Raw genomic sequence first — 12,412 nt, forward strand, 5'->3', positions numbered from 1 at the left:
CCACCCTACCTGACACCCTTGACCCACTCCAATTTGCTTACCGCCCAAATAGGTCCACAGACGATGCAATCTCAACCACACTGCACACTGCCCTAACCCATCTGGACAAGAGGAATACCTATGTGAGAATGCTGTTCATCGACTACAGCTCGGCATTCAACACCATAGTACCCTCCAAGCTCGTCATCAAGCTCGAGACCCTGGGTCTCGACCCCGCCCTCTGCAACTGGGTACTGGACTTCCTGACGGGCCGCCCCCAGGTGGTGAGGGTAGGCAACAACATCTCCTCCCCGCTGATCCTCAACACTGGGGCCCCACAAGGGTGCGTTCTGAGCCCTCTCCTGTACTCCCTGTTCACCCACGACTGCGTGGCCATGCACGCCTCCAACTCAATCATCAAGTTTGCGGACGACACAACAGTGGTAGGCTTGATTACCAACAACGACGAGACGGCCTACAGGGAGGAGGTGAGGGCCCTCGGAGTGTGGTGTCAGGAAAATAACCTCACACTCAACGTCAACAAAACTAAGGAGATGATTGTGGACTTCAGGAAACAGCAGAGGGAACACCCCCATCCACATCGATGGAACAGTAGTGGAGAGGGTAGCAAGTTTTAAGTTCCTCGGCATACACATCACAGACAAACTGAATTGGTCCACTCACACAGTCAGCATCGTGAGGAAGGCGCAGCAGCGCCTCTTCAACCTCAGAAGGCTGAAGAAATTCGGCTTGTCACCAAAAGCACTCACAAACTTCTACAGATGCACAATCGAGAGCATCCTGGCGGGCTGTATCACCGCCTGGTATGGCAACTGCACCGCCCTCAACCGTAAGGCTCTCCAGAGGGTAGTGAGGTCTGCACAACGCATCACCGGGGGCAAACTACCTGCCCTCCAGGACACCTACACCACCCGATGCTACAGGAAGGCCATAAAGATCATCAAGGACATCAACCACCCGAGCCACTCCCTGTTCACCCCGCTGCCATCCAGAAGGCGAGGTCAGTACAGGTGCATCAAAGCTGGGACCGAGAGACTGAAAAACAGCTTCTATCTCAAGGCCATCAGACTGTTAAACAGCCACCACTAACATTGAGTGGCTACTGCCAACACACTGTCAATGACACTGACTCTACTCCAGCCACTTTAATCATGGGAATTGATGGGAAATTATGTAAATATATCACTAGCCACTTTAAACAATGCTACCTTATATAATGTTACTTACCCTACATTGTTCATCTCATATGCATACGTTGATACTGTACTCTATATCATCGACTGCATCCTTATGTAATACATGTATCACTAGCCACTTTAACTATGCCACTTGGTTTACATACTTATCTCATATGTATATACTGTACTCGATATCATCTACTGTATCTTGCCTATGCTGCTCTGTACCATCACTCATTCATATATCCTTATGTACATATTCTTTATCCCCTTACACTGTGTATGACAGTAGTTTTTTTTGGAATTGTTAGTTAGATTACTTGCTCGTTATTACTGCATTGTCGGAACTAGAAGCACAAGCATTTCGCTACACTCGCATTAACATCTGCTAACCATGTGTATGTGACAAATAAAATTTGATTTGATTTGATTTGAAGTGGTATTTGGACATAAATATGGACGTAATCGAACAAAAGAACATTTCCTGTGGAAGTGGGAGTCCCGGGAGTGCATTCTGACGAAGATCAGCAAAGGTAAGTGAAGATTTATAATGCTATTTATGACTTTTGTTGACTCCACAACTTGGCGGGTAACTGTATGGCTTGCTTATGTGGCTGAACGCTGTTCTCAGATGATTGAATATTGTGCTTTTGCCGTAAAGACTTTTTGAAATCTGACACAGCGGTTGCATTAAGAACAAGTTTATCTTTAATTCTATGTAAAACATGTATCTTTCATCAAAGTTTCTGATGAGTATTTCTGTTATTTGATGTGGCTCTCTGCAATTTATCCGGATGTTTTGGAGGCATTTCTGAACATGGTGACAATGTGAACTGAGGTTTTTGGATATAAATATGAACTTGATCGAACAAAACATACATGTATTGTGTAACATTGAGTCCTGGGAGTGTCATCTGATGAAGATCGTCAAAGGTTAGTGATTCATTTGATCTATATTTCTGCTTTTTGTGACACCTCTCTTGGTTGGAAAATGGCTGAATGCTTTCTGTGACTAGTTGCTGACCTAACATAATGATATGTTCTGCTTTCGCCGAAAAGCCTTTTGAAATCGGACACTGTGGTTGGCTTGACGAGAAGTGTATCTTTAAAATGTTGTAAAATACTTGAATGGTTGAGGAATTTTAAATATGAGATTTCTGTAGTTTTGAATTTGGCGCCCTGCACTTTCACTGGCTGCTGGCGAGGTGGGACGCTAGCGTCCCGAATGATCCCAGAGAGGTTAAAGCAGATGGTGTTAACAAACTATAAGCCTTTCTTGCAGGCCTACGTTGATTCAACAAAGCATATCCGGCCTAGTGGCGGGCACTGTTGAGTTTTGGCAGCATGAGGAACTTGTTTCGACTATTCAGCTCAGATAAGAAATGACTGAGGAGGTGTTTTGGTGTAACATACTATAGGCCTAATATGCTAGAGCATGCTATTATATTCGGTTTTCTGTTTTTTTAAATACCTATGTATCATTATGTGATCTTGCGAGACACGAATCGTGGTGCTGAAAGGACAGAACCGTAACCAAGTGGTCAACATATCGTTCTGGGTTTCACTACGCAAGAGGAGGTCCGTGGAGTTTTACGAACATCAAGGCAGACAGGCAGTGAATTTGGATCCTAGATCTCGTTGGTGAGATACAGTTCATGCGGTGGATCAGTTTGTCTGCATACGCAATAGAGGTGGTACGTTTCTGTAAGCTAAGCACTAGGACAGTAGGGCGAGTTCAAGTGCATCGTACAAGAGCCCCAAGTCCATAACAAAACTGTTTTGAGGACAGACATTTTAGTTTTCTGTCTGTGGAAGTTACGTCGGATTTGGCCTGCTCAAAGTGGTCTTGCCTCAGACTGACGAGCCTCAGCACATGCCTACAGTCATTCTTCATTCACACCACTGCCACAGAGAGAGAAGACAGAGAAGAAAACACAAGTTGCCTACCTATAAGCTCTCATAGCCTACATATGCATTTAGTCATTCTATGGTTTTCATGGAATTTTAGTGGTCATTGTTCCAGAAATATTTTTACCGGCTCCATGTATTCTCAAATTGAAAAAAGGGAGGTAGCGCTGCTCCCCCGCTCTATGGCAGCACTACATACCCGACCATAGCAGATCTGAGAACCTTGCAGAGAAAACAACAGCTCAGCAAACCTAAAACCCTATTAGCTTATCCTCTCGCCGTAAAGTAGGTTCAGTAGAAATCAGAGCACACCCTCGTGACACGCAGAGAGAGAGATACTTTTACTATGCTCTTTTGACAATATTTCATTTGATGATTCATTGCATCACTACGAACTCCAAGTAACTTTTCATTTTCTTTCTTGGAATGTTTTTGCAGGTTTTTACAATGTAAGCTGCTGGGAGCCCAAATAAAACGCCAGACTCATACAGTAAATCTTTGTGGAGAAACTCAAACTTCAAGTCATTCGTCATCCAGAATTACGATAAACTAGCTTGCCAAACCCTTCTGCTATGGCCCACTAAAACTTCCTAATCAATTATTTAAATGGAGGGTTTAGCGCTAGAGCAGCTTGCCAGATAAGAGGCTAATGCTCTACACCTGCTTGTCTGCTTTAGCAAAACAACCCATAGCAAGCTAGCGAGGAGAGAGAAAGACTCTGGTTTTCTGGATACTGCATTTCCTCAACCGAGTGGGGACTCTCCCTTTGCTCGGAGGAGCCTGTATGGCTTGTTTGCTACATGTCTGTGGCTAAGGTACACATACACACACACACTCATACAGATGAACACAAACACTTGTACACACGCACACAACACTCACTCATAAACACTCCTGCCACATCTCACAGAGGAAGACTGGGAACCTCAAATAGAGGACGCTAACAAAGTTTTTCAATGCTGCAAGAGCTGTGTTTATTTTGCTTAATTCTGGGACAATGTGGACCGCCAAGACGTTCAATGTAGGACATGTTCACTTGCTGAGGACTACAGGGGTGAAGTGGCTACTTTTAGCAAACGGGTAGTGAACCTACACAAACTACTGGGGAATCCACGACCGCCTACTTTTTCTTTCTTCTCCACCCCAGTAGCCGGACGCCGCTCTGGCCTGGTGGAAGTGTTGCTGCCGTGTCGGCTCCCCACAGCCAACAGGCTGGTTCTCTGCAGGGATCCCTCCCAGAAGGGGTCTCCCCCTTCCCTGGAGAATGGAGTTGGTGGGATGCTCCTTGATGAGTTGGTGGATGTTCATCGGCAGTTCTATGGTAAGAAACACCTTGGTTCGCGAGGGAAAAACTCTCTGCTATCCTGGAGCACGAGTACAGGATCTCACAAGGTTGCTTCTGACCATTCTATGACAGCTGCCAGGAGCTGATGCCGTCTAAATCCATGTGGGGTCAAACGGCATTAGGAGGGCTAGCTCGGAACTTCTGAAAATGTATTTAAAATTCCTGATTCTAGCACTGATTTATTCCCAAAAGCGGCCAATTATTTCAGGTCCGGTACCATTGTTGAGCTACAGGTGTGAAAGATTCAGCAGGCTACTGGCATTACACACTTGGCTAAAGGATTACTTTAGCTCTGTTGGAATCACTTTTATAGATAACTTTGACATTTTCTGGAGACAGAAGATGCTCTACAGAAATAATGGAGTTCACCTTGAATCACCTTGGCTCCTGGACCCTGTCCACGCATTGAAAGTCTGTGTTGAGACAATGACTTATCAATGCGCCAAGCCCAGCTCAGTTAATCCCTACCATTGTGTCGCTGAGTTATCATTATGCTGCAGCAAATGTATATTACCCCAGGGGCGTTGGCGGACACAATGTGAGTAACCTAATGTACTGTATGTCCCTCTAACTATCCGGAATGCCTCTATTGATCCTACAGCTATTTTATGCAGTAATCATTTGCCTATTTTTCCAGAGATACTGTTCGCACTGAGACAGTGTACCCTAGTAGGAAGTCCACCGTGTAATATGTGCACGTATACTTCTGCTAAGCTTCCCAGTAAAGCAATAAAAAACAATCAAGCATCCAAGAAAAGTGCTAAAAATATCCCGCGTGCATATGTAGCATAAGAAACAAGGTTCATGAAATCAATAACTTGCTAGTATCAGATCTCTGAAACTCACTTAGATAATACAGTGGTAGCAATACATGGTTATAACATTTACAGAAAATACAGAAATGCCAAAGGTGGAGGTATTGCTGTTTATATTCAGAACCACATTCCTGTAAAGCTCAGAGAGGATCTCATGTTAAATACTGTTGAAGTAATATGGCTACAGGTTCATCTGCTTCACCAAAAGCCCCTTCTTGTGGGAAGCTGCTGTCAACCAAAAAACTGACCTGTTTGAGTGTTTGTTGCAGCTCGTTCCAGTCACTTGCTGCAGCGAACTGAAAAGAGGAGCGACCCAGGGATGTGTGTGTGCTTTAGGGACCTTTAGCAGAACGGGTGTTGTACGTGGAGGATGGGGGCTGCAGTAGATATCTCAGATAGAGGGGAGTGAGGCCTAAGAGGGTTTTTATAAATAACCAGTGGATCTTGCGACGGGTATAGAGAGAGATGACCAGTTTACAGAGTATAGAGTGCAGTGATGTGTCATAAGAAGCATTGGTGGCAAATCTGACGGCCGAATGGTAAAGTACATCTAGCCGCTCGAAAGCACACTTAACTGCCAATTTATAAATTACGTGTCTATAATCTAGCATGGGTAAAATGGTCATCTGAATCAAGGTTAGTTTGGCTGCTGGGGTGAAAGAGGGGTGATTACAATAGAGGAAACCAAGTCTAGATGTAACCTTGTCAAACTGCAGGCTATGTACTGAGAGAAGGACAGTGTACTGTCTAGCCATACTCCCAAGTACTTGTATGAGGTGACTACCTCAAGCTCTAAACCCTCATAGGTAGTAATCACACATGTGGGGAGAGCGGCAATTCTTCTTTTTTTAACCCCTCCACTTAGTTTTTTTTTACATATTTTTTGCCACATATACATACATTTTACATACATGGTACTTTTATATATAACAATACATTACCAAACAAACTCTTTAATCCCAACCCTCGGCCACTCTCAGCTCATCCCACCTACAACCATAGACCACCCTTGGTTGGTTTCCGTGTGCCATATATTTTTCAATTGTGCTGTGATGTTTTACAAAACTGTTGAATCTTTCTAATCATATATTATTCACAGAATGTGAGCTAAAGATATAAAAATATTTCCTACGAGTATTATTATATTATTGATTGATTGGCTATGGCTTCAACTCGTCGTGTTTGGAGGACAAAGAATGCTGAGTTTCATCCAAATAACACCATACCTACTGTGAAGCATGGGGGTGGAAACATCATGCTTTGGGGCTGTTTTTCTGCAAAGGGACCAGGACGACTGATCCGTGTAAAGGAAAGAATGAATGGAGCCATGTATCGTGAGATTTTGAGTGAAAACCTCCATCCATCAGCAAGGGCATTGAAGATGAAACGTGGCTGGGTCTTTCAGCATGACAATGATCCCAAACACACTGCCCGGGCAACGAAGGAGTGCCTTCGTAAGAAGCCTAGCCAGTTTCCAGATCTCAACCCCATAGAAAATCTTTGGAGGGAGTCGAAAGTCCGTGTTGCCCAGCAACAGCCCAAAAACGTCACTGCCCTAGAGGAGATCTGCATGGAGGAATGGGCCAAAATACCAGCAACAGTGTGTGAAAACCTTGTGAAGACTTACAGAAAACGTGTGACCTCTGTCATTGCCAACAAAGGGTATATAACAAAGTATTGAGATAAACTTTTGTTATTGACCAAATACTTATTTTCCACCATAATTTGCAAATAAATTCATTAAAAATCCTACAATGTGATTTTCTGGATTTTTTTTTCTCATTTTGTCTGTCATAGTTGAAGTGTACCTATGATGAAAATTACAGGCCTCTCTCATCTTTTTAAGTGGGAGAACTTGTACAATTGTTGGCTGACTAAATACTTTTTTGCCCCACTGTATTTTTCTATTTATACCAGTTCCTTTCAGCCAATTTGTTTCTTTAATATATGCCAGGCAAACAAGTTCCCTACCTTTTCCCTTTTCCACTTACCTCCTCCATTTTTGTGGTAGTGCTGTAATCAGTTGGTTTAAAATTTGGATTGAGCAGATAATTCCATATATTTTCAACAACTGCATATAACTCCTCCATTTCTATTCATAGCATTATTTGTTTTATTCCATAAAGAATGTTTTTATTAGTCAATATATTTGAGTTTAACCTTAACATTTGTTCTATCTTTTTTATTTATTTTATTTTTATTTCACCTTTATTTAACCAGGTAGGCAAGTTAACCAGGTAACCAGGTAGAACAAGTTCTCATTTACAATTGCGACCTGGCCTTTTCTGGAGGATAAAACTGAAATTGTAACCATCTTTGTATGGCTTGTTTAAGAAAGGGCAATACTTTAAACAAAATTAAATTTTAAATTAGTCGGAAATGAGAAGTTGTAATCTGTATGAAGGATGAGCTTTTCTTAATAATCTACTGGAGAACTGTTTTGGGTTTAAGTATATTCATTATATAAGTAGGCACATATTTTGTCTGGCTTAGCATTCCCAAAAAATATTTTTTGCTCATATGATTTGAAAAACAAATCATCTGGAGTAGGCAATGCCATTAGTAAGTAAGTAAACTGTAATAGGACCAAAGAATAAATCAATGTAATTTTTCCATAAATAGACAAGTATTTACCTCTCCATGGTTGCAATATCTTATCTATTTTTGATAACTTTCTATTGAAATTAATTGTGGTAAGTTCATTTATATTTTTCTAGATGTGAAAACCAAGCATGTCTACTTCACCATCCGCTCATTTTATTGGTAAACTGCACGGTAGTGTAAACACTATTTTTTTATGATCCAATACGAAATATGGTACACTTGTCATAAATAGGTTTTAATCCAGAGAGGCTAGAAAACTAATCAAGATCTTCAATGAGACTGTGCAGGGATCCAGATTGCGAATTTAAGAAAAAAACAAGGACTCGAAGAGTCATCAGCATACATTGACACTTGTTTTTATCCCCTGGATTTCTAACCTCTTGATGTTCTTGTTGGATCTAATTTTAATATGGAGACAACGGACAGCCTTGTTTTACTCCTCTTAAAAGCTCAACACTTTCTGAGAAGTAAGCATTGTTTACTATTTTACGTCCGGGGTTGCTGTATATAACTTTAACCCATTTTATAAGAGATTCACCAAAATTAAAGTATTCCATGCATTTCTATATAAATTCTAATCATAATTTGTCAAACCCCTTTTTAAAATCTACTATGACGACCAGACCTGGTATCTTCAATGTTTCATAATGTTCAATTGTTTCAAGTAATTGTCGTACATTTTCTCCAATATAAGATTTTATTACCTCAAAAAGTTCCTCTTGTGGAAATGGAGACTGAAAAGAAAACACGCTTAAAATATTTTGCTTCCTCTTTCAAAATATAATTTGTTGAATCATGGAGAACTCCATTTGTAATGAGTTTCTGTAAATTCTTTTTGGTAGAATTTCTGTGTTGAAGATTCAAGAAAAATGTTATGCATTTTTCCCCATTTTCCATTCAATTTGCTTTATTTTTGTAATACATTACACTTGATCATTCTTGAATAACTACCTCCATTTCTTTTTGTTTTTCCTCTAACCTATTTCGTGCCTCTATAGTACAGTTCCAATACCATCTACCGCCACTGATACTTCTCTATTTCCTTTATTAGTCTAATCTCTTTTGACCTAAACTGCTTTTGTTTTAATGATGAGTATTGTATTGAATGGCCTTTAAAAGTACATTTGAAAGTGTCCCATACAATAAGGGGATCTGCTGTACCTACTGTATGTTGTACAAAAAAAAGTAAATTATTAATTATTTTGTCTTAGTTAACAAATTGTCATCCCAAAGGCTTTGATTAATTTTCCAATATCCCCATTCACATGGAAATTCTGTAAGAGTTATATGGAGGCCAATTAGATGGTGGTCCGGTCGCATTCAGTCTGCTATTAATAGGCCGTCATTGAAAATAAGAATTTGTTCTTAACTGACTTGCCTAGTTAAATAAAGGTAAAATAAAAATAAAAAATACTTTTTCAACTTTTGATGCCAGGAAGAACGAGACTAGGAAGTAATCAAGACGTCTAGCTTGATTAAGCCTCCTCCATGTATATCTCACGAGGTCAGGGTTTTTCAACCTCTATATATCCACTAGTTCTAATGTATCCATGATCTTTGTAATCGCCTTAAGTGCTTGAGGGTGATCATTTGTAGAATGATTTCCTTTACGATCCATTGAGGTACTTAAAACAATATTATAATCTCCCACCATAATAATATATTATTTTGTTGCTTGTGAGCTCAATAGATTATTATATATATTTTAGAAAAAGTGAGGATCATCATTATTTGGCCCATATAGATTAATTAGCCAGATCTGTTTTTGGTCCAGTAGCATATTTAGTATAATCCATCTTCCTTGCGGATCTGTTTGCACAATCGGATCAAAATTTTTATTAATTAGTATAAATCACCCCTTTTAAATTTCTTTGTCCATGACAAAAATATATTTCTCCCTCCCAGTCCTTTTTCCACCCAACCTCATCTATATTTGTAGAATGAGTTTCCTGTAAACAACAGATATTATATTCTTTCTCTTTTAGCCATGTAAAAATGTATCTTCTTTATTTATGATCTGCTAAGCCATTACAGCTTGCTATACTTAATTCCCCACTTACCATAATGATACCCAAGTTTCAATTATACTTACCACAACCAATGTTTGTAAACTTACCATTAAAAAGTACAATGATAATTAAGTGTCCATATAACTGTATCATAATAATGTGCACTGTTAAGCATACTGTAGCCTCAACTTTGTAAACCTCCAATTGTCCTAATATTCTACCCACTAAAACCTCCCCCCATATCTAGGTCTGTTGTCACTAAGACCATCAGACCATCTCCCTGACTCATGACGCACATTTGTGTCCTAAGGCAAACCCTTGGCCGCCAATTGGCGTTGACCAGAGGGAAATATGGGTAGTCCCATGATAACATAATTATCTATGAGGATGCCTAAGAGAACTAACCAAATTAAATGGAAAACAGTCAGGAAAGAAATGTGTAACAATAATAACAGCACGATCTTATACATGCTAATATTTGAAAGCCCTAGCAAGGCTCTAACAGACTGACCACACTGCTCGCGTCGCGTGCGCAAGCGTTGCAAAAATAAATGTAGAAATCTAAGTTATTCAATGATTGCACCCACACTGCTCGTGGGTGCCAACGAGCGTCTGTGTTGCCAAGGACTAAAATAGAAATCAGTTCTATTTCTGACGCAGATCGCACTGCAAGTCCTGCCTCTCCCATCTCCTCATTGGTTTATAGAAGCAGGTACCCACGTGCCATCTCCTCATTGGTTATACCCACGTGGGTGACTGAAAGACGAACAAGGTCTGTGGCGGTAATGGACCTTATTTATCAAAGATGCCAAGCGCAATATAAAGTCAAGATAAGAAAAAGAAGAAGGAAAAAGGAACATAGATTCTAACGGCCGCTAATGACTGCAAGTAAAAATTCTGCTTAGGCATCACATTATATCCTATTGTATCATGCTATGGCTGTGCCAGAGCCAACCCCAAGCCAACCCCAGGCACTCTCTTATAGGAAAGCATACTCAAGTTCTACTCACAATCGATTCCGACACAGCCACGGCACGACAGCCAAGAACACATGCAGTACTGACAATCCACAACGAGTAAACCTGTAAAACCAACCGCTCTCCACCCTACACATTGTTTTTTATCACCACAGCTGTTCTACACCTAGGCCTATATCATTAGGATCAAGAATATAATAGGTAGCATAAATAGCTTATATAGAATATATATAATACACCTTTCTCTCGCTTCCATATGCCAATTGTTGTATTAGTTTAACCGTCAACTTGAATCCCAGTGTTAACCAGCCCACATACACTAGAGACAACAACCCTGTTGACAATACCTAATCTATCTATTTGCCGGTGTGTATCGGAAGAATAATCATCCTTTACATTTTTTATATTGAGATGTATTTTTTAAATGTAAAAGGTCATAACAATTATTTTAGAATCATATAGGCCTACTCCAATAGAGAACCTAGGCAGGTTTTTAAAATTATATAATCCTTTATCCTAGCCCTATAATACATCTATTCATATTTATTACAATTTAAAAGCAAATCATTCTGATTCACAACGGCGAACAAGGGCCGCACTATATAACAGCTTTTAAGTTATAATATACCCGACCTCTACAATTAGGACATATGATATTTAGCATGCACGAGAGCACCAGCTTTTCTAGATGACTGTGTTATAACGCTCTCGGTAGCCGATGTGAGCAAGACCTTTAAACAGGTCAACGTTCAATAAGCCGCAGGGCCAGATGGATTACCAGGACGTGTACTCAAAGCATGCGCGGACCAACTGGCAAGTGTCTTCACTGACATTTTCAAACAATTTTTTCATCCCAAAATTGTGTTTGACCAGATAAAATGCTACTGCTGGAAAAATGTATGTGTTATGGCTTTACACCCCCTGCTATATTGTGGATAAAGAGTTACCTGTCTAACAGAACACAGAGGGTGTTCTTTAATGGAAGCCTCGCCAGATAGAATCAGGAATTCCCCAGGGCATCTGTCTAGGCCCCTTACTTTTTTCAATCTTTATTAATGACATGCTACTGGCTTTGGCTAAAGCCAGAGTGTCTTTGTATGCAGATGACTCAACACTATACATGTCAGCTACTACAGCAAGTGAAATCACTGCAACTCTTAATAAAGAGCTGCAGTTCATTTCAGAATGGGTGGCAAGGAATAAGTTAGTCCTAAATATTTCAAAAACTGAAAGCATTATATTTGGGACAAATCAATCACTAAATCCTAAACTAAACTGCTTGAAGAAACTCTGGATTGTAAGCTGTCATTATCAAAACATGTTGATACAACAGTAGCTAAGATGTGGAGAAGTCTGTCCATAATAAAGCTTTGCTTTTCCTTCTTAACAACACTATCAACAAAGCAGGCCTTAGCTTTGTCACACCTGGACTATAGTTTTGTCTAGTGGTCACGTGCCACAAAAAGGGACCTCGGAAAATTACAACTTGCTCAGAACAAGGCAGCACGGCTGGCCCTTAAATGTACACGGAGAGCTAATATTGTAAATCTCTCATGGCTCAAAGTGGGGGAGAGAT

The 12,412-nt window shown here is 40.4% G+C and overlaps 1 protein-coding gene across 3 annotated transcripts in view; it reads right to left on the minus strand.

Annotated features, from left to right (window-relative positions):
* nid2a (nidogen 2a (osteonidogen)) overlaps positions 1–12,412 on the minus strand; it is a 99,823-nt gene that overhangs the window by 72,199 nt on the left and 15,212 nt on the right. The gene's annotated exons all lie outside the window — the stretch shown is intronic.

This window comes from Oncorhynchus tshawytscha, linkage group LG24, assembly GCF_018296145.1.
Source record: "Oncorhynchus tshawytscha isolate Ot180627B linkage group LG24, Otsh_v2.0, whole genome shotgun sequence".
Taxonomy (NCBI): domain Eukaryota; kingdom Metazoa; phylum Chordata; class Actinopteri; order Salmoniformes; family Salmonidae; genus Oncorhynchus; species Oncorhynchus tshawytscha.